The sequence below is a fragment of the Odontesthes bonariensis genome, chromosome 11, assembly GCF_027942865.1.
Source record: "Odontesthes bonariensis isolate fOdoBon6 chromosome 11, fOdoBon6.hap1, whole genome shotgun sequence".
Lineage (NCBI taxonomy): Eukaryota > Metazoa > Chordata > Actinopteri > Atheriniformes > Atherinopsidae > Odontesthes > Odontesthes bonariensis.
The window spans coordinates 32,991,587-33,016,798 of record NC_134516.1 but is presented as its reverse complement, the minus strand read 5'-3'; the positions used below and the strand labels follow the sequence as shown (position 1 = coordinate 33,016,798).

Genomic DNA, 25,212 nt, shown 5'->3' with positions numbered 1-25,212 from the left:
AATCTAGAGTCCAACTTATTAGGTGTAAACTCTGTCATAGGCGCACCATTTAAGAACTGTAATATCACTCTCGAGTTTATGTTCCTTTATGATAGACCCAAAAGAATTTTAAGACCCAAAGAGACAATTTACAGCATCGAGCAGTTGGTTGTACTCACATTATGTCATCATCACTGAAGGGCATCATCTTCATTCAACACTGAGAGATGCAATGGCTGTCTGCAAGCTGTATATCAACAGTGTGGAAGTTAGTTAAAGGCTTTCACAAACTACTGAAACAGGTGTTACTCTGCACCGGTCTGGTAAGGATCCGACTGCCACGGGTTCCGTATTCTGTACATTAAGGGGGGTTCTGTGTGATGTCACAGGGGGCTCAGCGAATAAATTAGAACATTCTGGGGTTCTAATTCTGCACTAAGAGAAAGGGTCATGGAGTAAAGAGGTTTTTAAATCAAAACAAACATTTCTGTCCAGGCTTCTCATGTGGGAAGCTGAAAATCTGCTATACTTGTACACACTCGTTCAGGTTCAGAGTTCACACCAGTGAGCAGCTAACAACTACGTGAAAACAGCGTTATAGTGGCCATCCCCCTCTATATTCTCACCATTATCTGTTGGACAACCCATAATAAAAGTGGTGGTTCTTTTGACTCCAGGGATTCATTTGATGTTGATCCAAAACCTTCTAAGTACATCAGTCGGGCAGAGAACTTGAAACTGTTGATGAATTTGCTTCGAGACAACAGCTGAAACATCCAGTTTGAAACGTTCTACGTCTTCAAGGTTTGCATCTAAATGTTTGATGTTCAACCACGTTGTCAACATTCAATACGTATGACTGGAATGTTTATTTAAAAAGGGAAACTGGGCCGCGAGAGGCCACCCAGCCTTTGTGCAACAAAGTTGTTAAATACTGATCTCTTAAATCAGTACCGGTCCACGAGACATTCCAAACCGGGAAAATTAAAAAAAATAAAAAAATGTTTTAAAATTAAATTTTTTTTTTCTTTAAATTTTAAAAAAAGACATGGAAATCGGGAATTCTTTAATTTCACTCGCTCCTACACTCGATTCTATACTTGGAAACTGCATAGATTGCATTATAGGAGGCCGATTGTGCACGTTTATTTTTTTCAATGATGACTGTCTGTCATCATATCCTAATTATCCTAATTTCTAAAAGCGTCTGCTAAATGTAATATAAAAGAAGTGAATGCATGTTGAAATACCCCCACCCTCAGTGTCTGTTGAACGTAAAGTACAAAAAAAGTAGCTCATTTCGACTGTTTGCTTCTCTTCTTTGTACAGATCAGGTGGAGTCTGGCTGACTGTCACTGAGAGAGGAACCTGTGGCTTTTAAGATTAAGATTAAGAGTCTCATGCTCTACCGACTGAGCTAGCCGGGCTAATCGCATATTATAAAATATGCCTTCCGAAAAAAAAGACGAGATAAAACAAGCCTAAGTCAACTTTCTGAGATTTAGAATGACATCAGAACACATTCCTCCCTTTTCAACCTCTACCTACTCCACTCGACTGGATCCCACTCAGCTGTTAGGGTTTTCCATGAGGTAATACCACCTGGCACCAGGTGGTACATTTTTAGCACCTACTCGGTCGGGGTCGAGTTGAGTTGAGCCGAAAATGTGACATCTACAGACTGCAGGCCACTGATTGGCCAGGGAGTGATGTCACTGGATGAGTAATGAAAGCCACTCCTTAACAAGAACAGGAAACAGCAACAGTTGGATTTGATGTATTCTGTGATCGTCAACGAGGTGGATTGCTAGATGCAAAGACATAGACCAAGCAGCAGGTAAACCTTTGCCTCGATGTCCTAAATTGTTGTGTCATGTTTGTGTCACATAAGACTGACATCACAGGACTTTTGGACCTCCTTGCTATAACGACCCCACCCACATTGAGGTGGTTGTGAGTAAGTAATGGTGGAAAAGAGCTTAATGTTGCAGGAGAACTGCCTCATCGCACATCAGAATTGTGTATGTTAATGGGAGGAACTGAAGGCCCGTCTTCAGAGATAAATGCCCTTTTTCACCATGGCCTGACATGGCTTTCTTCATGGTCTTCTAATATGCAAGTAAGATTTAAGCATGAAATTAATGTCAGGAGTGGGATTTGAACTCACGTCTCCTTTGGGAGACCAGAAGTCCCTGTGCTAAGGAAGGAATGAAGCCTTGAGTCTGGCGCCTTAGACCGCTCGGCCATCCTGACACCATTACTTCCGTGACTGTAAAATACGACAAACGTGAACCAAAATGCAAAACGCTACTCCACTTGACTATATTCGACTCAGGTTTTAGGGTTTTCCATGAGGGAGTAACAGCTGGTAGCAGGTACATTTTTAGCACCTACACGGCAGGGATTCGAGTTGAGTCGAGCCGAAAATGTGACATCTACAGACCGCAGGCCACTGATTGGCCAGGGAGTGATGTCACTGGATGAGTAATGAAGGCAAGAGAGGGCCAGAGGCCATGGGTCGTTATTCAGATTTTTCTTATTTTGTTTTAAAGTGAATGATCATACTTGAGCAAAAAGGGAATACAGAAATGACATGAGCCCAAAGAAAGGTAAACATAATGCTCTTGCTCAAGTTTGAATGTTTTTGATTCATATTGTGCATTTCAGGAGGTTTGTGATCATTCAAAGAGGCACCACTGAGGACGCTGTGATGGTGGTAACAGAGCTGAACTTTGACTTTAAGTGCTGGATCAAACATCTGTTGATTACTGAAACTGCTACGCCCAACGTGGGGCTCGAACCCACGACCCTAAGATTAAGAGTCTCATGCTCTACCGACTGAGCTAGCCGGGCTAATCACATGTTATGAAACATGCCTTCCGAAAAAAAAAGACGAGATAAAACAAGCCTAAGTCAACTTTCAGAGATTCAGAATGACATCAGAACACATTCCTCCTTTTCAACCTCTACCTACTCCACTCGACTGGATCCCACTCAACTGTTAGGGTTTTCCATGAGGTAATACCACCTGGCACCAGGTGGTACATTTTTAGCACCTACTCGGTCGGGGTCGAGTTGAGTTGAGCCGAAAATGTGACATCTACAGACTGCAGGCCACTGATTGGCCAGGGAGTGATGTCACTGGATGAGCCATGAAAGCCACTCCTTAACAAGAACCGGCAACAGCAACAGTTGGATTTTATGTATTCTGTGATCGTCAACGAGGTGGATTGCTAGTGTTGTGGAGAAATTAGAGTCGAATCCCGCGTTGGTCAGCCGTCCATTGGGGAGTTTATTGAACAAACCGTCACAGCAAATGTGCATACAGAATGTACAAAATGTCCACCGTCTTCATACTGTGAACCAACTTTATACTGGTTTAATCATAACATGCATGCGTCATCCGGACTCAATCTCTTTCTGCGACGCCGAGCGTCTGCCCTAAATGTAAACAGCCCATACTACCTTTTACCCATATTCATATGAACCAGTCAACAAGGCCCAGGATGTAACTAGGCCAGAAGTCATGAGCATGTTATGGCATCCTTCTCCCACACTAGACGCAAAGACATAGACCAAGCAGCAGGTATACCTTTGCCTCGATGTCCTAAATTGTTGTGTCATGTTTGTGTCACATAAGACTGACATCACAGGACTTTTGGACCTCCTTGCTATAACGACCCCACCCACATTGAGGTGGTTGTGAGTAAGTACTGGTGGAAAAGCGCTTAATGTTGCAGGAGAACTGCCTCATCGCACATCAGAATTAATAATAATAATAATAATACATTTCATTTATAGGCACCTTTCATAGGCACTCAAGGGGGGTATTCCTAGAAAGTAGCTAAAGAAAGCCAGGCTGTAGCCGGAAAGCGTCGCTTGAACTGACACCATCTCCCAATTAAGCCTCAAGTCGTTCCATGAAGCCAGCTCAGCTGCATCTCAGTGAGGCTAATCCAAGCGAGGCTTACATGGCCTGGCTAAGTGCGAGTGTACGAGGAACGTAAGAAGCCCTGACGAGTGGATTGTGGAAAAACAGAGATGGCAGAAAAGGAGAGCAAGACAAGAGCTTTTATTTTTTCGGCAGCTGAACAAATAATGCTTATGGAGCTGCATGAGGATTTTAAAAGTTCATCATCAGAAATGGTGATACAGCTGTGATCAATAAAGCGAAGAAACGGCATGGCAAACAACTGCAGACAGACTAAATAAGTTATGAAAGTTTCATACCATTGTCAATTGTCAGACATTTATTTTACTGTCCTCATGTATTTATGCTCTCCTCTTTGTGTTATAATTTGTATACATAAAGCATGCTGAATTGTCTCTGTATGAGATGTACAGCACAAATATACTGGCCCTGCTCACTTTATTAATAACCCAATAATCGACACGCATCATCATACTTTGTGACCATATTATCCCGTGTGTGTGACCCAGATATTAATTTTTCACTTTTACATCTCAACAGGAGCAATCTTAACAGCCAAAAGCGTACCTGGCAGCAAGTGAAGGTAAAGTACAGGAAAATATTTCAGAGTGGTAAGTAGCCTTTGAAGAAATGTGTTTGTCCAATAAAGAGAGCGCCAAACTAGATATGGAACACAAGAAACTGAAAATAAAAAAGATCAAGCTAGAGATTATGAAACTGGAGATGGATGTTAGTATAAATTCAGATAAAGGAGAATTTCATTTTGTGAACTGTATTTAATTCTGTTTTCTCTCCACAGCTTGAGAAACATGTAATAATAATTAAACAATTCAACACAACTTGAACTCAAACTTGTCATTATTGTACGGTTCATGCAACGTGTTAGAAATGTGTTTTTTACATTTATATTCACAGTGGGGTGCCATGACCTAAACGTGTGGAAAGTTATAAATCATCTCTGTCCATTTAGCCTTCTTACACTTGCTCTGACTTAAACTGCTACTGTGTCAATGCTAAATTATGAAAAGAAGTTCTAACTCAAAGGTCACAACAATAAGGATCAAAGGAAACATGTGTCCCTGTACAGGTCCCTCACTGTGTCAGGAGAAACTGAGTCCTTTCAGGCACTAGAACCTGCAGGGACTCAACGAAGAAAAGACTTGAGCCTGAAAAGTTGTCCACAAGACAAAATGTATAAAATATGAAGTATACTATTAATTTAAGATGGCTCTGTCAGAAGTCAGCCATGGTGCCTGAGAACTTTAAGCAATGAACCTGTATTTAATTTGGCCAAAGGTCATTTCTATCCGTGCCCTTGTTTTAGCATGTGAATGTGCATGTGAATGTGCATGTGAATGTGCATGTGAATGTGCATGTGAATGTGCATGTGCATGTGCATGTGCATGTGCATGCGCATGTGCATGTGCATGCTTCTTTCTGAACACAACACCCAGAGTGGACACATCATGGCTGGGACAGCAGCAGCAGCCACAAACACGTCCAAACTTTCTGTATTCAGCAGATGTGGAATATATCTGATGGAATATAGCTGATGGATCACTTTTTAAAGAAAGTCCACCAAAACTTTGGACACATTCTGAGTCTCCACAAAAGAAGAAGAAATGTTGTTGAAAAGTCAGTTTGTCATTTTATCGAGGTCTCTCTGCTCTTTGTGCAACTTAGATATTCTACATCTGAAATGATTCTTTATAAAGTATTTTATTCAAATAAAACGATAACCTCTGATCTGAAGACAGCTGATTTAGTGCCGGTCACATGATCACATCATTTACAGGATTAAAAACATGTTAGATTTGTACAAAAGAGCCTCAGATTATCAACACTGATTATTTTAGATCTAAAGAAATGAATGATCACTTTTCTTTGTGCGACACGTTTCCATCAAAGTGTGAGACGATATGAATGAATGAGTTCAGAGTTGGTTCAAACAGCTCTTCAACATGTTGAACTCATCAGTTACAGAGGAGACGGAGAGTTCATTTAAGGGCTGTAAATCATCTTTAATGGTGCCACATGTGTTCAGTTTGTCTTTGTTATCATAACTGGACAAACACTGATGATCAGGACTGAATAAATGTTACTGATCCATGTTCAGTTCAGCTCTAATGTAACTCATATCTGCTGGAACTGTGACGGAAGGGGACTTTTCATTTATGGTGATGTCGCCCTCTTGTGGTCTAAATATAAACTGCATGATGTCAGTTTGGCCTCTCGGACTGCAGAAACTCTAGCCTGGGTGCCAGCCGAACTTAGCCCCGCCCATAAAAGTTTTGGTCGGGAAGTTCGGTCTGGCTCTGCTCAGTTGGGAAATCATTATGCCCGACCAAGAATTGGTCGGACCAATCAGATTGCCAGGGCGGGCTTTATACGATGATGGACAGATGATCAACAGGGACATTATCGACTACGTCACTAAAGAGCTGAACACGGCTGCCGCTGGAGAGCTAGGGTGTGTAGATTCTGCCATCGAGTCTGTTCTATAGGATCTCCACATTGCATTCATTTTGAAAGACGAACAGAGGAACGCGATAAAGGCTTTTATCGATAGAAAAGATGTTTTTGCCGTCCTTCCTACAACAAGTGTGTGTCGCTTAATCTACGTCACATACTACGTTGCTCTGATTGGTTGTAGGTCTATCCAATTGAGCGAAGAGGCATTTTTTCTCCTGGTTCGGTTGAAACACGCCCCATACCCAAATCTCTATTGACCAGTATCAGACTCACATTCTGACTAGAATCGTGAGTATGACGTAGTCAGGCTACAGAAACTCCATGTTTTTACTGAACTGCCACAAAAAGGACAGATCTGTCAAAGATGAAGAAAATAAATGTGGAAATATAAAGACTTTTCTCATCTTCTTGTTGAAGCTCCAACCTCCATCATATCATAAAGATCTCATCCATCCTTTCCCTGTTCCTGCTGCACACACCTGTTGTAGTATAAGCAGCAGGATATCAGAGTCTCCTGAGGTGACACCACAGTCTGTAATACAGATGTTGGTAAATTGTTCAGAACAACATACTCACACTCACACGCATCAAATGAAGCACAAGCTGTGTTTGTGGAACCAACAGGAGGCCTTTGATGTCTGCAGTGATTTTAGTGGCATTAAGACTCATAAGAGCGGAGTTATTGAATATTTCTGGAGCAGGTGTTGCAGCCGGCTGCACATGGAGACTAATGTTATTTTCCTGCTCCAAGGACAGCTTATTTGGATTCAAATGTTTATGTGATGGAGAGAGGTGTGATTTGATCTGGAACGACGCTTTATTTTGGAGGTATTTATTCAGCAAGTGCGAATCTGTCAATATGTGTCAAACTTTACCGAACCCTGTTGCTGTTGTTCTACCGCCGCCTCCATCTTTTAGTGTCCGCGTTAAAGCAATACAATGTAACTTCTCAAAAAGCCCACTCTGGAGCTCCCCCTACAGGCTTGGAGGTAATGTACGGTTACACTGTCGTAAATACAACACCCTTTCACTTTCACTTTTCACGTTTGTTGACGAACCGGCGAGAAGTCAGAAGGTGCAAGCTATGTCGACCGAGAAGGTAAGAGTAATCAAACCAAACAGCTGAAAATTTTCTACTGTATACACTTAAAAACATGGAGCCTCATGTGTTTGTTCTTGTGGACAACTTTCCTGTTAGCTGAAACATTTCAGAGTTCTCCTCAGACTGTATTCAGTGGGCATAAAGGTGTCTTCAACAGAGGGAACGAGGATTTATCTATGCGCTTCACCCCGGCAGAAGCAGCCAGCGAGGGGGCGGGGCTTGTTCCAAACGCTCAGCTGCTCTCCCATTGGTTATTACTTATGACATCAGAGACGGACAAAGTTCCTACTGGCTCCTGAAGCCGGTGTAGCGGAAGTGGTTCTGGAGGCAGCAGCGACACTTGTAATGTTCACAGCTTCTGTTTGACACCTCAGAGTTTATAAAACTCATACAACACTATCAGAACACATGGTCACCATAGGAACCTTTATAAGTTCAGGCTTTCTAAAGTAACGGGACACACACACATCAGTCCAATCCAGATGTTTTTCTCATCTTTTCATAGTTTCCTGTTTTGCCTTCATAACTCAGATGGAATCAGTCAGTGAAAAACACAGCAGGCTGTGAGAGAAAGTAAAGGTGTTCACCAGACCAACCAAGCCTGAACCTGAGGCATGTATCACTGAAATTACTGAGCACATCATCAGACGGGAGAAGAAGAAGCCCATTTTCACTGATATCAGCATCAGACAGCAGATCTGGAGGTGCTTTTCTCTCTACAGCTGGCCTTCACTCCTCTGTGTCTTCTCTCCAACCATCTTTGTCCCAACCATTGCATCTGTGGTGTTCAGCACATCTGCAGCATCAGGCCCGCTGGCTCCGTTCTGCTCGTCTTCTGCAGACGGAGCTTTTTCATGGCAGGAAACCATCCAGAGAGTCAGGATTCTGCAGGAACCACTGGAAGACTTTCACTTCCTCCTTTAGTTGAACGCTTCATCAAACTGACATTGTGCAGTTCCTCTATTCGCCACCAGAGGGAGACACATCTCCATAAATGCAGAGTCCCGCTCAGTATTACTGACAGTACTTCACAGCCACTGAGAGGACACATTTAAATCAGTAAGAAATGATTTCTATATTTGAGCCAGGCTTCCACCTCCATATAAGACACACACTGTGTCCTCATACAACAAGCAGCTCTACTGTCTGAGCTTCACATCTTTACAGTTAGCATCAGCACACACAGCATGTTGATGAAGATTCTCACTCATCCAGGTCATGGTAATCCTAAGAGCTCACATCCTCTGGCCTAAAAGGCCTCTAGCAAAGAGCCAGATAAGACCAGAGCCACCCACTCTTCAGATAAAGGGCCTTACGAGCTGCTGAAGTTCTTCAGGTAAATAAGTTTATATTAGTTTCTCTTTTGGTCAGAGGCTCTGGTGCTCTGGAGTTACACCAAGTGTTTCTGAATGTTAGCTGTAACACCTTTAAAACCTGTTTTATTTCCATGCAAACAACAGCTAATCCTAACTGTCCTGTAGTTCGTAATGTGTCAGATCTCCATTTATTCCATCTCTTTCGCTGCAGTTTTAAAACTTCATTACATTTGTTTTGATGTTGAACCACCAAACCAGCTCAGAAGACACAGTATTTAATGGCTATCAGGTTGAGTGGAGGATGTAAATGAACACGTGGTTCACTTCAAGGCAAGTAAGAACATTCATCTTGAAAATCAACAGATATCAGCTTGCTGCACTTTTGCATGAAAGGATAACAAATCCAAGCCTGCAATTGTTATTAAGTTTTAAACAAGAGGCACAAGCCTGAAGCGTTGAAACAGACAATTATAGCAGATAATAAAGCACGTGTGATCTGTGGTGATTTCAACATGGACCTCTTAAAGGTACGTACTCCTAAACAAACTTGTGATTTCTTGGCTGCGTTATACGGTAGAGGCTTGTATCCACTGATCACAAAGCCGAGCAGAGGAGCCACAGATAGTGCAACATTAACTGACAACATTTTTACACATTCCTTGGACACTGGTATAAATAGTGGTTTGGTAATAAGTGATGTAAGTGATCATTTAGCTGTATTTGCAACATTTAATGATCAACTACAGAGGAAGAAAACAGAAAAGCGTAGATATGAAAGGGTAAGGACTGTTAAAGCAATTAATGCTTCAGAAATGAGCTTTAAAACAAGAGTGGAATGAGTTTCATACAGATGAAGTAAACACTGCAGACAATTCATTCTTCAACTGTTATTTATCTCTCTATGATAAACACTGTCCAACAGTTTATGTTCACATAAGCATAGTTATGCTGAGAAACCTCGGATAACAAAGGCATTAAAAACTGCATGTAAGAAGAAAAATAAACTTTATGGAGACTTTATCAAAACTAGAACAGAGGTTGCTGAAAAACGCTGAGATGTACAAAAACAGGCTGACCAACATGTTGAGGCAAGCAAAGAAGCAACATTATGATAAAATGTTACAAATAAATCAAAATAATATGAAGCGCCCATGGAACATCCTAAATAATGTAATGGTGAATAAGCCTTGATCACCAGATCAACCTAAGTGTTTCATAAAGGACAATAAGGTGTTTGGCCATCTGACTGAAGCGGCTGATGAATGTAACTCAGTACAGCGGCTCGTGAATCCTCTGGTGCACGTTGAGCATCGTCATGCTCTTGAATTCCTTCCCGCAGTCGTCACATTTCATGAGGTCCCTCATTTCCACGAGGTTCTCCTGGTGCTCCTTCAGGGCGGACGCGTACTGGAAGTGTTTGCCGCAGTTTGAGCACCACACGGGTATCTTCAGCGACGACCCCTGTTGGTGGTCGGTGCCGCTCACTTCTGCTCTTGACTCTTTTCTCCAAAAGAAACGGGTGCTCTTCTTCTGGCAAATGGCGTAAATCTGGTGTCTTTTCAGCCGTGCATGTGTTTAAAATGCTCGTTGCAGTGGATGCAGTGATAGGGCCGATCGTCCGTGTGGCACTGTGTGTGTCTGTTCAGTGTTCTGACACAATCAAATGCTTTAGAGCTAACGGGGCACACTTTGAGGGCTTTCTTTGCCACGTTTTGAACAGGTGCAGATGGGCTCTCCTCAGACGTCCCAGGAGGTGTTTCTAAATGAGCTTCCTTTGTGTCGCTGTCACAGTTCTGAGCGTCAGCGCCTGCCAGAATCTGCTCCAGCCTCTTGCTCTGCAGTGTGTCCTTAAAACATCTGAGGAAACTGGACAAGTGGAGGACAAAAGAAGAAGTGTCAGACCTAAAAAACTATCTACAGCAGATGAACAATATCTGAAAGTGATGTCCTTAAGAAAGAGGAAAAAATCCAGCAAAGACCTGACACAGGAGCTGAGAGATGCATCTGGACCTTCAGCTGATCCATCGGCTGTTGGCCCGAGCCTCATCAGAGATGGGCTCCATGGAAGGGTGGCTGTAAAGAAGCCGTTCTTAAGGAAGGGAAACAGTAAGCGTTGTTTCTAAGTGCTTGTTAAAATGACTATTTAAGATAGTAATTAAGTGTTTTTTAGGCGATGTGAAAACCGTTTGCTGTGACTTTCCAATATGCTTCAAAAACTGGACGTGTTTCTTCAGATAAACTCCTGACCAGCTGTGAAAAAGCAGTGGAAATGTCTGGCCTGTAGAAACTTTGTGATGTCAAACAAGATCAGAGATGACATTGATTGTGATGTCACCACAGTGATGACATCACAGCTTTGTGAAGGCTTCTGTTCTGTCTCTTCTGGTCTGTGGTTCCAACCACAGATTCTGGATGGAAGTGAAGTCCGGATTCCAGAATGTTGATTTGTGTTCTCTGTTAATCTCTGGACGACTTCAGCTGATTACTTCCTGTCACTGTCACGTTGGAAGGTCCACTTCTGCCAGTTTTTCAGCAGCCAGTATCATGTTTTCCACCAGCAGTGTTTTCCAAGACAGAGTAATGTCAGTTTGTTTAAAATGTTGCCAAAATAAACTATTACAATTACAACAAATGTCATCTCAGGGCACTTCAGTAATAAAGTCCAATTCAGGCCAATTGGAGTTCAATTCATTGTAATTATAATCCAATTCATTCAATTCAGAATGAATCCAATTCATTCATACAGAGCAATTCAAAAACTATTTCCTCGCTAAGGAAACCAACAGATGGCACTGAACGTGCACTATTTCTAATTAGATAGAACTTTTTAATAGTTCTAAGATCATATCTTTCTGGCTTTATTTGCATTTTACAAAGAGTCCCGAGTAATTATGAAAGTGGGGTTTTAATTAGAAGAAAAAGCCTCAAAATAAAGTGAATATTAGGAGTATGCAGGGATTCATTTCCATCTAATGAACAGCTCAGTTATATTAAACAGTGGGCCGTGTGAGCAGCAATCAGGGGAGTAAGGAGTTCACAGATCATAGACAGAGGCAACCGTCCAACTATTCAAAGCTTTTAAAATGAGTAATAAAATCTGACAGGTAACCAGGGAAGGAAGGACAAGAGGCAGGGAGGTGGGCAGCCACTGTGTGGCCTGGTGTGGGAATAATCACCTCAGCTGCTGATTTTAGGAGGAGCCCCAATAAGCCAAACAGCGTCTCCATCCCAGGAGAAGAGGTGGCTGAGGAACACCTGGGAGGTTACCTGGGCAGCAGACTGTACTGGATATGCAACACTGAAGCTGTCTAAAAAAAGGACAGACCAGACTGTACTTTTTTTTTTGTATTTCTGCTGCTGGAGATGTATCTGGGTAATATCCAAGAGGCAGGCTGGTGTATAAAAGAAAACGAAACCTCTTATAAGATCAGTCATTGTGACATTCTTTTTGTTGTACAACGTCCAGTGACTTTAACCTGTAATTCAGTCTATTGTAAACATTTGTGAAACTAATGATGGCAAGAAATTTGACTTTCAACCAGTTCAGAGGCCTGAGTCAAGTTCAACAGGCAAACAGGGAGTGGTGTTGTTCAGCATTTATGTGCTGGAAGAGCCAAACTGAGGCCAGGTGTATGTTCATCCAGGATCTGTCCCTGACCCGGAAGAGTAGAAACACAAACGGGAGCTTCAGTTTGTGAAGGTTCGATGCACAAGTACCGAGGTGTTTTTCAGTGGACCTCCACCAACAGTTTGGAAAGGAGATGAGAGATTCAGCAGACTGATGATGCTAAACAGATGGCTCAAGTTCATTCAATGAACTTTATTGACAATTTCAACATCTTTTGGGGACGCAGGCACCTCTTTAAGGCAGATGGATTTCACCTTAACAAGTCAGGAGTTCAGTTGCTAAGCTCCAACATTTTTTACTCTCTGCGTCACACACCAGCAGCCCCTATCAAGGACGAGACAGGACAAAATGATCCAAAAGGACAGATAGGACAATGTTCTGTTCAGGGCGCTGAGACAAGGACTGACCATGGAGGAGAGCAGATCCAGAAAGAACCTGCAACGTCATCATCCTCACCCCGAGATAAGGAGTCTGCAACGTCATCAGCCTCACCCCGAGATAAGGAGTCTTCACCAGCCCCGGCAGTCCAACAGGCAGAGTCTCCCCAGCCCCAGTGGGAAACCCCCAGCCTGGAAACAGCCCTCAAACCAAAGTCACCAAGCCCCCCCACCTCCTCTGAATCATAATATCTGTGAGTCTGGCTGATATGTGCCGGGTCCAGGCTGTAATACTGATATCAAGAATGCTCTTCCCCAGATAAAGTCAGGGCCCTATGGAGTTCAGACAGCCTTTTCAATCCCTGTGATGACAGGTAACAGAAAAGTGGTCAAACTGGTGAGAAATAAAAAAGGTTCAGTTAAATCTACCAATCTATTGAATATAGTGTGTCAACCCGAAACGCACCAGTATCACCTGTTGTCTCCACGAGATTAGCCCTACTCAATATCACTAGCCAACAAATCCCTCTTTGACATGATCATGACCTATAATCTAGACTTTTTATTTCTTAGTGAAACATGGCTGACTGAATGTAGCTGTGATACCATTCTCAATGAGGCTGCACCAATAAATTTCAGTTTTATCAATAAGTGTTGAAGTGGTAAGAAGGGCGGGGGAGTTCCTGCCATTTTTAAATCAGTCTTTCAGTGCAAAGAAATTTTACTTGGTGATTTTAGCTCTTTTGAATATCTCTGTTTTTTAGAAAAGGGGAATCCAAAAGTTATCTTCCTAATCATTTATAGACCACCAAGATACCCAGGAACTTTCTTTGATGAGTTTGCTGAACTGCTGTCAGTTATCTGCACTGATTATAACTTTTTTATCATAACTGGGGATTTTAACATTCACATGGACAATAACATGGACACTAATGCCAAAGAACTCCGCTCTCTACTTGACACTTTTGGCCTCCTTCAACATGTGAACGGACCCACACATACTCGAGGCCATACACTGGATCTGGTTATCTCTAAAGGTGTTGACGTTTCTTCTGTTGATATCAAGGACTCAGCGCTCTCTGATCATTTCTGTGTGTTCTCTGACTTACAGTTAACTCCAAACATTCAGTTAACCCATGTGTGTGTTAGAAAAAGGTACATAAATGAGAATACCAGTGCTAAGTTTATGGAAGTTATAGCTATGTCATCAACTGCGAGTGCAGAGACAGTTGATGAACTCTTAGATAACTTTAACTTGAAAATCTCAAATGTCATGGATACTGTTGCACCTGTTAAAAATAAGATGATCTTGAGCAGAAAGCGAAAACCATGGAGGAACACTATGATGGTAAAGGCCTTGAACACAGAATGCAGGAAAGCAGAGCGTAAATGGCGAAAAACTAAACTTCAAATTCACCATGACCTCTACAAACAAAGTCTTTGTAATTTTAACCACGGGTTACTCCGCGCTAGAAAGCAACACTTATCTGAAATGATTAATAAGAACATCAACAACACTCACGCTCTGTTTGCTATGGTTGATAAGCTGATAACCCCCCCAAAACAGATAGTTTCTCTGTTCCACAGAAAAATGCAATGAATTTGCTTGTGTTTTCAATGAAAAAATCAAATCTATAAGGCTAAATATCAACATAAATCAGCAAAATAATAAAATGGCGCAATCCTTAAAACCACCTTGGAATCAATCAACTATGATGTCAGAATTCAATACAGTTGACCAAAAAACCATAGAAGAAACAGTCCAGCATCTTAAACCATCAACATCCTGTCTTGACACAATGCCATCTGACTTCTTTAAAACTATTGTAAGCTCTGTCCAAACAGATTTGCAGCAAATAATAAACTGCTCACTTCAATCAGGCACGTTTCCTAAACCCTTAAAAGTAGCTGCCATCAAGCCACTCCTAAAAAAGACAACATTGGATGCTTCCATTTTAACCAACTACAGACCCATCTCAAATCTTCCTTTTATAGCCAAGATTGTTGAGAAAGCGTTTTTTAATCAACTCAGTAACTTCTTGAACTCCAGTGGAGAAATTTCAGTCAGGCTTCCGACCTCACCACAGTACAGAAACGGCTCTTATTAAAGTGTTAAATGACATAAGGTTGAACACTGACTCAGGCAAGGTGTCAGTTCTGGTATTGTTGGATCTCAGTGCTGCATTTGACACTGTGGATCACAGTATACTGCTGAACAGGTTGGAAACCTGGGCAGGACTCAGCAGGACAGTCCTAGAATGGTTCAGGTCCTACTTGGAGGAGCGGAGTTATTTTGTGACCATTGGAAGTAATCAATCTGATCGAGTGGCTATGACATGTGGAGTTCCTCAGGGGTCAGTTCTTGGACCCCTTCTGTTCACTCTAAACATGCTGCCTCTGGGTCAAATTCTGAAGAACTCTAAAGTCAACTACCACAGCTATGCAGATGACACACAGATATATCTGGCACTGTCTCCAGATGACTGCAGTCCTATAGAGTCATTGTGCGACTGCCTAGAGCAAGTCAAAAAGTGGATGAACCAAAATTTCCTTCAGTTAAATCAAGAAAAAACTGAGGCTCATTGTGTTTGGCAACAAAGAGAAGAGGTTTGCTGTCAGTAAACATCTTGAGTCACTGTCTCTAGAAACTAAAGACCAAGTCCGGAACCTCGGCGTGCTGATAGACTCAGACCTGACCTTCAACAATCATATCAAATCAGTCAACAAATCAGCCTTTTATCAACTTAAGAACATATCCAGAATTAAGGGTTTCATGTCCCAAACAGATCAGGAGAAGCTGATTCAGGCTTTCATCTCCAACAGACTTGACTACTGTAACGGTCTTCTGACTGGACTCCCCCAAAAGAGTCTCAAACAGCTGCAGCTCATTCAGAACGCTGCAGCCCGAGTTTTAACCAGAACAAAGAGATCACATCACATCACCCCAGTTCTCAAGTCTTTACATTGGCTCCCGGTCAGATACAGAATAGATTTTAAAGTTCTGATACTCGTCTACAAATCACAGAATGGTTTAGGTCCAGAATACATGAATGACATGCTAGTAGAGTATAAACCCAGCAGAGCTCTGAGATCTGCTGACTCAGGTCAGATAGTGGAGCCCAGAGTTCAAACTAGACCCGGTGAAGCAGCTTTTAGCTGTTATGCTGCACACAACTGGAACAAACTACCAGCAGAACTGAAATCAGCCACAACTGTAAGCACTTTTAAATCCAGGTTAAAAACATTTCTCTTTCGGTGTGCTTATGGTTGAGTTTATATATTTCTTTTTCCCCTCGTCTTTGATTGCTTTTAACTGTGTTTTTAATTTTTATTCTATTTTTTTCTCTTTAAATTGCTGCTTTATGCTGTTCTTTTAAATGCATTGTCTTTATGTAAAGCACATTGAGTTGCCTGTGGCATGAAATGCACTATATAAATAAAGATGCCTTGCCTTTCCTTGCCTAACTTGAGTGGCTGCCTGTAAAAGCCTGGAAACAATAAAGCTGTTGAAGTGAATGAGCCTGAGTTCCATTCTTGGTCGAAGTTTAATAAAACCAGTTTAAAAAGCAGTCCAAATTCCATTTTTATGGAAGCAATCTTTGTTTAACTAAAGTTTAACAGCTTCCAACTTCAAACTCTGTTTCATGAAACAAGCAAATGGGGAAAAATGCTGACTTACACGTTTAACAGCCACGTAGCTGCCTCTGTCAGATAGGATCTACAGTCATCATGTTTACTTTTTACTGAAGTCCCATCTGCTTAAAGACGATCCTTCGTCATAATATTTAGATATTAACTTCATCCCTCACCAATGGTCACGAGCTGTGGGTAGTGACCGAAAGAACGAGATCGCGAATACAAGCGGCCGAAATGAGTTTCCTCCGCAGGGTGTCGGGGCTCTCCCTTATAGATAGGGTGAGAAGCTCGGTCATCCGGGAGGGGCTCAGAGTAGAACCGCTGCTCCTCCGCATCGAGAGGAGTCAGATGAGGTGGCTCGGGCATCTGGTTAGGATTAAAGAGAGGTAGACTCCGTTGTACCCCCACAGCTCTCTAACTGCGCCCTGACAGACTGGTTAAGCAATTAAGAAATGTACAACATAGTGATTAGAAAGTCAGAATCAAATAGTGGTTTTCAGCTCTGTCTGGGTATGAAAGTTTCAGCCTCACTGAAGAATCCATCCCTGTTCCACATGCTGGAGCCTGCTGGAGCCCGACGGTTGAGACCAGGGGCCTCATGTACAAAGCGTGCGTAAAATAGTGGCGTACGCACCTTTTCACGTCAACGATCAGATGTATCAAGAACAAAAAGACCGTGGAAACGTGCGGGTCCTCATGGCAGCTTCAGGGCTGGCGTACGCACGTTTCTGCAGCTGTTGATTCTTTGGCGACACCTAAGGTGATGTTGGGAAACTGTTATAATAAATAAATGTGAAAACAATTAGTCCTCAGACAGTAATGTGCACATCTGAGACACATGAACAATTAATACTGATAAACAATTAACACACCCATGTGTCTCCATTTACACGAGTGGATATAAAAGCAGCGCAAAGTGGTGCAATGCATACACAGGGCCGCCGATAGGGGGGGACAAACGGGTATTTTGTCCCGGGCCGAAGAATAGGGGGGGGGGGGGGGGGGGGCAAAATAACATTTTTTTTTTTTAAATTAAAAAAAAGAAGAAAAAAAAAGGAATATGCGCATTAGTCCGCAAATATGTCCAAATGTTTCAGGCACGCACGCCAATCAGGCTGAATTGATTTGAGAATCATCCCCGGTCAACTGAATGACAGCCAGCTCTGGTTTAACCTTATTTTGTTTAAAATAAGCCAGTATAGACATGGCAACGTGTGAAATTGCCGGCGTTGGAGTGCAACACAGCGAGGAGCCATGTGCTGCCTGTGCTCACAGGTGATGTGCACACTGGGTTTCCAACCAGAGCATTCCAGGGGCAGGTGGCCAACCGATTGGGACTGTGCCAGTCTACCCTGAGCCGAGCCATGCCAGCCGCGTGGGACATAATTATCCGCATCTCAGCCATCCATCCATCCATTATCTATACCTCTGAATCCGTCGGTCGGGTCGCGGGGGGGCTGGAGCCTATCCCAGCAGTCGCATCTCAGCCATGTATATCAAATTCACATACAATGCAGTTGAACAGGCCAACATTAAAGCTCAATTTGAAGCGAGAGCCGGTTTTGTAATCGGAGCTATCGACTGCGCACACATTGCTATAAAAGCGCCATCACATGATGAATTTGTATGTTAACAGGAAACATTTTCATTCGATCGATGTACAGATCATATGTGATGGGTAAATGCAATTAACCAACATTGTGGCGAGGTGGCCTGGTTCAACGCACGATTCATACATTCTGAGTAACAGCATCGTTGGGAACAGACATACAGGGCGGCACTGTGCGTGATGGCTGGCTTCTTGGTGAGTAACTTCATTCTTGTAATTGTCCTAATATTATTCCCCGTGACGCGCATTGAGTATGTGCGCCCCCAATTTCTGTCCCGTCTTCACAGCATCATTATTATATTATATATATTAGTCAGTGGTCAAAGTTAGTTTCTTGCTGTTTTTTTGCTGGTTAAACTTCAGTTTAAGATCTTTCTAACAAGCCCCTGATCGTCTCTGTGGGCAAATATTAATAACCCCGTGCGTAAAGTGTGAAATGTCTTAATCAGCCTCGACTTTTCCCCGGCGCACTTCTGCACATTATAGTTGCCCCGACTCTCTGTTCAAACAGAGTCGGTCACCCCCCCACCCGTCTGTTTTGGCCACACTTTGGCGGCGGGCAGCCAGTCTCCGTTTCACCTCCACCTTAATGTGGGATCACTTCTTCTTCACATCCACCTTAATGTGGGACCACTTCTTCTTCACATCCACCTTAATGTGGGACCACTTCTTCTTTACCTCTGCTTGTGAGGCTTCTCAGACCCCCCAGCATTGACAGCATCGGGCTCTCCCACCCACTCCTCTTAGTTTGCTGCCGGAGGAGGACAGCGTGCCAAAGAACACATTTTTTTCGGGCCTCCACTTCAGAAAGTAACGCCGACATCTCGCTTTCTGTGAAGTTCTTTTTTCCCATCTTATTCATTCTTTTTTCTTTATTTTCTGACCGTACACAGAGGGGAATCGCAGGTGCAGGGCTCATTTAAATAGGATTTGAGTATTTAAGTAGGGGCGTGGACAGGGAGGAGTCGGCTGCTCCAACATATGCGCTCAATTCCACGTTGATTGGGATGTACAAACGAAATGTGCTTGGATTGGTGCGTGCGCACAGATTCGTACATCCGACGTTGGAGGGCATTTGGGTTTGAGCGTACGCCATGTTTCAGTAGGAAATCCACGCAAGTCTTTGTACATGAGGCCCCTGGTCTGCAGAAATGTGTTTTATTTCATTTGTTTCAAGAAAACAATAAAGATGACGGATCAATAGCTGCAGCTGGGTTGTGTTTGTTCTCTGCATCAGATTCCTGTCAACTCACAATCGACACAAACACACTGAACAGAGACCTGAAACTATCTGAGAACAAAAAGGAGGTGACCGATGTGAAGGAGCTTCAGTCGGATCCTGATCATCCAGGCAGATTTGTGACTCATGTGCCGTCAGCTGCTGTGCACAGAAGGTGTGACGGGGCGCTGTTACTGGGAGGTGGAGGTGAGAGGAAGTGCTGATGTGTCAGTGAGTTACAGAGGAATCTGCAGGAGAGGCTTCAATGGGTTTGGATGGAATGATCAGTCCTGGAGTCTGAACTGTTCAGAAGATGCTGGTTTCTCTGTCTGGCACAGCAATGAAGAGATGTAGGGAGTAGCAGGGCCTTGGCCCTGTTCGAACCACATATTGTTTAGGACCAGAATGAACTCTGTCTACACAGTGACGTAGATGTAGCAGCGTTCTCAGACAGCAGGCGCCAGATAGAGATTAGGTTTGGGCCACATACACACAGAATGATATCAAGAGGTATAAGAAGATCTCACAAACTAAAGTCATTGGGAATCTCCGTGCATGCTGCCATGTACATGTCTCTGTGTCATTCTGGTCAATAAATTCTCCATAAGAGGCTGCAAAGGTGAGTCCGGCTCCTTTTTCTCAACAACTTACGGTGACCCCGACTTTGTGAATTTGTCTCTGGGGCCCCGCTGAGTGAGTCCTCTGTGCCCCTGCAGCTGAGATCAGCTGTGAAAGCTGGCCGGCAGGCATGTTTTCTTCTAACTATTGAAAGCAGCAGATGTCTGCAGGAGATAATTCTGTCCTATAATTCCTTGCGGCCTCAGCTTTCAGAATGACACTCAATTATTTTTCATCCAGTCATTTCTTGATTCGTGTCGACAAATTCAACTTTGTAAAGAGACCGCTGTTTGTCCTTCAGTACAGCAGTGCGTGGAGCTAAGAGTGACTGTTAGACTGTTGTTCACCATTTAAAATGTTTGGATATGTGATCATTGGCATTTAAAGGACAGAAAATATTCGGTTTGTTTTTCACAAAACTGTTTGGGAATGTTCAGCTGTGACAAAGAGGAAGACACAAATGTTCTTTTTTCCTCATTCCAGGAAAAAACACCTGACAGTGGTGATTAAAAATTTTGAGGAACTATATAAAGATCCATCCTCTCAGAGGTTTCGTACATCCTCTCTTCGTTTCAGAGGGTAGACTCGACTCACTGGACTGACTGCAGCAAAGGTAACACTTTCCAGTTTCTCTTCTTACGGATTTTTAAACATGTTTAACTTTTCATTGATGTCAATCTGAAACTAACAGAAATTGTATGAAATTTAGTTTCTCAAAACCAGACTAACAACCAAATAAGGTGGTTGGGGTTTGAATCGTTCCAGCAAGTATTCACTCAAATGGGCCTCGGGGGTTTGTTCATGCTACAAAGTTAAACCTGTGTTCAATATGTCTGATGAAAACCCTCAGAGAAAGTTAGAAGCATCAGAATATCTTTAATATTTTCTCGCACAGTCCACACCGTTGAACATGCTGCATTCCATGACTCGGTTCTCCTCCCATGCGTGTGCAGTGGGACAAAGTCAGGGATTGTACATGTAACCGTGTACATGTAGCTTCATTTCATTTCTTTGTCTCTTCTCAGATGGCTTCAGGTTTTAACTTGGTTTTCTTCGGCTTCATCAGCAGCCTCTTGATTGTTCAGTGTGTGAGTATAATTACGTCCCAGTTTTAGCTTTGAATCACAGATCCTGCTCCAACAGATGACGTCAGCTTCATAACTGCAGCTTTTTTAGCCTAAATATGGGAGAGGAATATGATAGTTTTGAAAAGTAGAAAGTCTTTAATGGTTTCAACGTGCTTTTGTGTTCACAGAGAGTTGCCCGGTTTAATGAGCCAGGTTGGTAGTTATAATTTATTTACCGTTGAACAGCTGTTGGAGGATTTTGTGCAAATTTATGAACAATAAAATATTTTTGGGACAGTTATGACAATGAAAAGTGCAGCTTAAAATGTATGTATTTTGCATTTATTATGGTCTGTCTAATACAACAACTGTGGCAGCTTCTGGCTGTCCTCCTGGTTGGAGTCAGTTCGGCTCTCGCTGTTTCATTTTCTACAACATACCAAAGACTTCGCTTGATGCAGAGGTATGTAACAGAGCGATATTTTATTTCCTTTGAAATAAAGCAAAAAATTGCCAATCTCTGCAAATTGTAAGAATTTTTCAAATGTTTTTAGAGAAAGTTCAACCTTTAAAAAGGGTCGTCTATAGCCCTTTTTTTTCTTTGTTCTATTGAAAAAGATATCAAGTATTTTCTTGGTATCTGTGTCATCTTTATGAAGATATAAACTCTATTACTGTGACAGTGCAAGTGCGGTCTTATTTGTAGCTGTGCAGCTTCAGGTGAGCTAAGCTCAGGAAAAGTTTATCCTCACACATTTTCTGTCTGAACATTGTGTTCATGTTGCAGTGGAGCTCTGAATGCTCATATTACACTCTTCATCTTTACTGAATATGTCTACTTAAAGTTCAGCACAAAAAATACACTTTTTGAATGAACTCTTCTCACTCTTGTCAGTGACGATGACAGATTCTTTAAACAGTCTGAGATACATAAGTGCCGCCTAAATTAGATTAACTAGCGAGATATGTCCATGGTGTTCCTCTAACTTGAAGGCACTTCTCCCTAAAATCTCTTTTTCCCTCACTCTGTTTTGATTGTTAGCTGTTTTGCATATCTGTTGGTGGGAATCGGGCCTCAATCCACTCTGCTGATGAGAACCTCTACCTGAATGACCTCGTTAAGAGAGTGACCGGCGCTGATTCCCGCACCTGGGTTGGAGGTGTTGAGGCAGGCATATTACCAGTACGTTAGACGGTGCAATTTATCAAATTAAGTTTTTACTGAATGTGTGAGTATTTTACATGAATAAAATACAATTATTCACTTCTAATGTTTTGTTGACACATAACTCATCAAACACACACTTAATAAATGGTCTTTTATGAGGCAACAGGTTGCAGCTTTGTTAAATCTGATTATATAATACTGTCGTGCATTTCTCCATACTACACATTGTATTTCCTCTTTCAGGACAGATTTTGGCTGTGGAGTGATGGATCACCCTTTGACTACAACCGCTGGTCTGAAGGAGAGCCGAACAACTTTGGAGGAAGTAGAGAGCAATGTATTGAGATCAATTTCGGAGGTACAAACAGAGGTTACACTACACTTTTATCGACATTGGCCTGGACTTAAAATGGGTGCTGGCTTAAGCATAGTCAAACAAAGGAGGCTGCTGCAGAAGCAGGTGTCATTTGGCTTTGTGTTTTTGCCTCAGAAAGACCACTTAACATGTATTAATTTTGCTCCAAAGGCTGATCTCAGTTACCTGCTCTGTATGAAAAACACGTAGTTGAGGGATTGGATCTGAATGAGTCCTAAATCCATCCCAACTGTGTTCACACCTGTTTTTGGAGCTGTGAACCTGTTATTGGATCATGACGATCACATGTTAGCACCAAGACTGAACAGGTCCACAGATGAGCTTCAGGCCAGCAGTTCATAGCTCTGCATTCGGATAGTAAGTTATATGAAGTACAGTTTAAAGGTCATAGATGATGAGCACATGAGCCTGTAGAGCAGCTAATGAATAACACACTCTCACCCCGAACTGGACAAAGGTCTACTGCATGTGGTTTAGAGACAGTGTTGCTATGAACTACTTAAGATTCTGGTGCTCGTTCCCATGTTTAAATCTGGTAAAATGACAGATGTCTTTCAAATTTTTGCATTTTTCAATGATGAAAAATATTTGCCTAACAAGGCATTTGGCCCAAATATAAGTATTTGATTTACAGAGATATTTGGAGACATCACAGCCCGCTTTGTGCTGTAGGGTCACAGTGTCGTGTTTAAGAAGCATTTGAAAATGTTCACAGACGGAGATATTCAACACACTCTTATGCACTGGAACAGTAACAATCTTGTGTAAAAACTTAAATCAATGCATGTTTCTTCTGTTGTCTACATTTGCTTTTTGCTTTTTTTTCCCTAAACAGGACCGTTCTGGAACGATGAGAGTTGTAGTACTCGAAATCCTTTCATTTGTGCCAAGAAGCTGTGATGCATCCGGCCATGTCAGCAACAAGGATAATCTCAGATTGCTCATGACTCTTTTCTGTTCTAATCCAACACTTCCAGATTAACACAGAACAACAGAGCTCTAATGATTATCGTTTCTGATTTTTTTTCATCATATATTAACTCAGCATTTATTAATTCGACTGTAGACTTTATCTGCATGTTCAATAAAAATCCTCCAAATGCTGTTCTGAATCACTCTGTGTTCTGTGATCTGTTGTGTCCTTTCTATGGTTTTATGTTTTTGGTGCAGCTGTGTGAAGCCCCTAATGAACCTACATTAGTGGCTTCTACTCTGCCCACAGCGTGCACGTTTACATGACGCTTAAGGGAAACAAACTATTGTGTTAGTCCAACCAAAGTTTAACTGAATCAAGCTTCTCAGATCTGGAATAACACTCCCAGATGATGCAGTTGTGGATCGAATCACTCCAGCATGTTTACACTCAACTGGTATCAAATGGGCCTTAGAGCTCTGTAAATGCTCCAAAGCTCCATCTGTTTGCATCGTCTATTAAAACCAGAAAAGTGTAAATGTATATTAATACAGCTGAATTTCCAATAAAGCTGCTCTCATTCACATAATGTTCTTCTTCTCTTGACACAAAATGGAACTGTAAAGCATCTCATTAAGACGAGTCATATTAAAGAAAATCAATACAATCTAATCACATGTGTATTAACACTGTGGTCCAAACGTCACTGGCCTCTGTCAGGATCTGGATTTTAAGTTGTGTCTTGTACTTGGTTATTGGTGTCTTTATTCAGTACTTTGTGTTTTCTGTATTTAGATTTAGTCTTTGTTTCATTGTAGTTCTGTTTATTCAGTTATGTTTTATTTTCTCCTCGTGTATTCCCTTAGTGTGCTCTCTCTCGCCCCCTGTGTTCTGCCATCTCTCTCTCTCTCCTCAGTCTCTCTCCTGCTCTCATTCACTCACCTGCAACCCGTTTCCAGTCAACCACCAGTTCCTATTCCAGTAATCACCTCCCCAGTATATATGTCTGTCTAGTCCAACCACTCCTTGCCGGATCCTCTTCATTACCTTCCCAACTTTGGAATTCGATGCTTTTGTCTTGAGTCTTGTCATGTCCCCTGGTCTGGTCTTGTTCCCCCGGTCTCTGTTTTTTTCTCGTCTGTCCTTTTGCTAATGTTTTGTTGTTTTCTAATTTCATGTCCAGTTTAGTTTTGATATTCCAGCTTTGCTGCGCTTTTGGTTCAAATTCCTTGGTCAAATAAACCCTTTAACTTTATTTTGCCTCCTGTCGTGTCTGCACCTGGGTCCTCCCTTAAACACATCATGACAGCCTCGTCTCCCAACAGCTACAAAGTGAACTTTATTCTAAATTGTGTATATGGATTTTTTTCAGGAGTCGATTGGTTGATTATTGATTCAATATAGATTGAATTTAAAGCATGAATTTGATGATGTCATCTTCTTTTCTGTGATGTCCTCAAATGACAGGAGCTGTAAAAGATCAAGTAAAAACTGAATTTTGGTCAGAACGCAGCACCAAAATGTGGCAGAAAAACCTTTGTTAACACAGTGTGAATATGGTTTGATGGAAATAATCATGTTTTCTACAGCTTTTTAGGAAAAAAGTTGAGGAACGGAGCCCAAATGCAGGACTAAAGAGAGGTGAGCAGATGGTCTGCTAGGTTTTCATAAAGTAAAGAAAATAAAAAAGAAAGATGACTGGGACACTCAGATGGGCAGCGATATGGACATGACACATGAAGCGATCCAACGAAGACCAACAGAAGACTGGGAGCGTAAATGCTGAGGCAGTGACGAGGGG

The 25,212-nt window shown here is 42.2% G+C and overlaps 2 non-coding genes across 2 annotated transcripts; both read right to left on the bottom strand.

Annotated features, from left to right (window-relative positions):
* Positions 1 to 2,121: 2,121 nt before the first annotated feature.
* trnal-caa (transfer RNA leucine (anticodon CAA)) lies at positions 2,122 to 2,232 on the bottom strand. Its single transcript has 2 exons — positions 2,195 to 2,232; positions 2,122 to 2,167 (listed from the first exon to the last, which is right to left on the bottom strand). It is a non-coding gene; the product is annotated as a tRNA-Leu (tRNA).
* A 527-nt stretch (positions 2,233 to 2,759) lies between these two features.
* trnak-cuu (transfer RNA lysine (anticodon CUU)) lies at positions 2,760 to 2,832 on the bottom strand. Its single transcript has one exon. It is a non-coding gene; the product is annotated as a tRNA-Lys (tRNA).
* Positions 2,833 to 25,212: the final 22,380 nt, after the last annotated feature.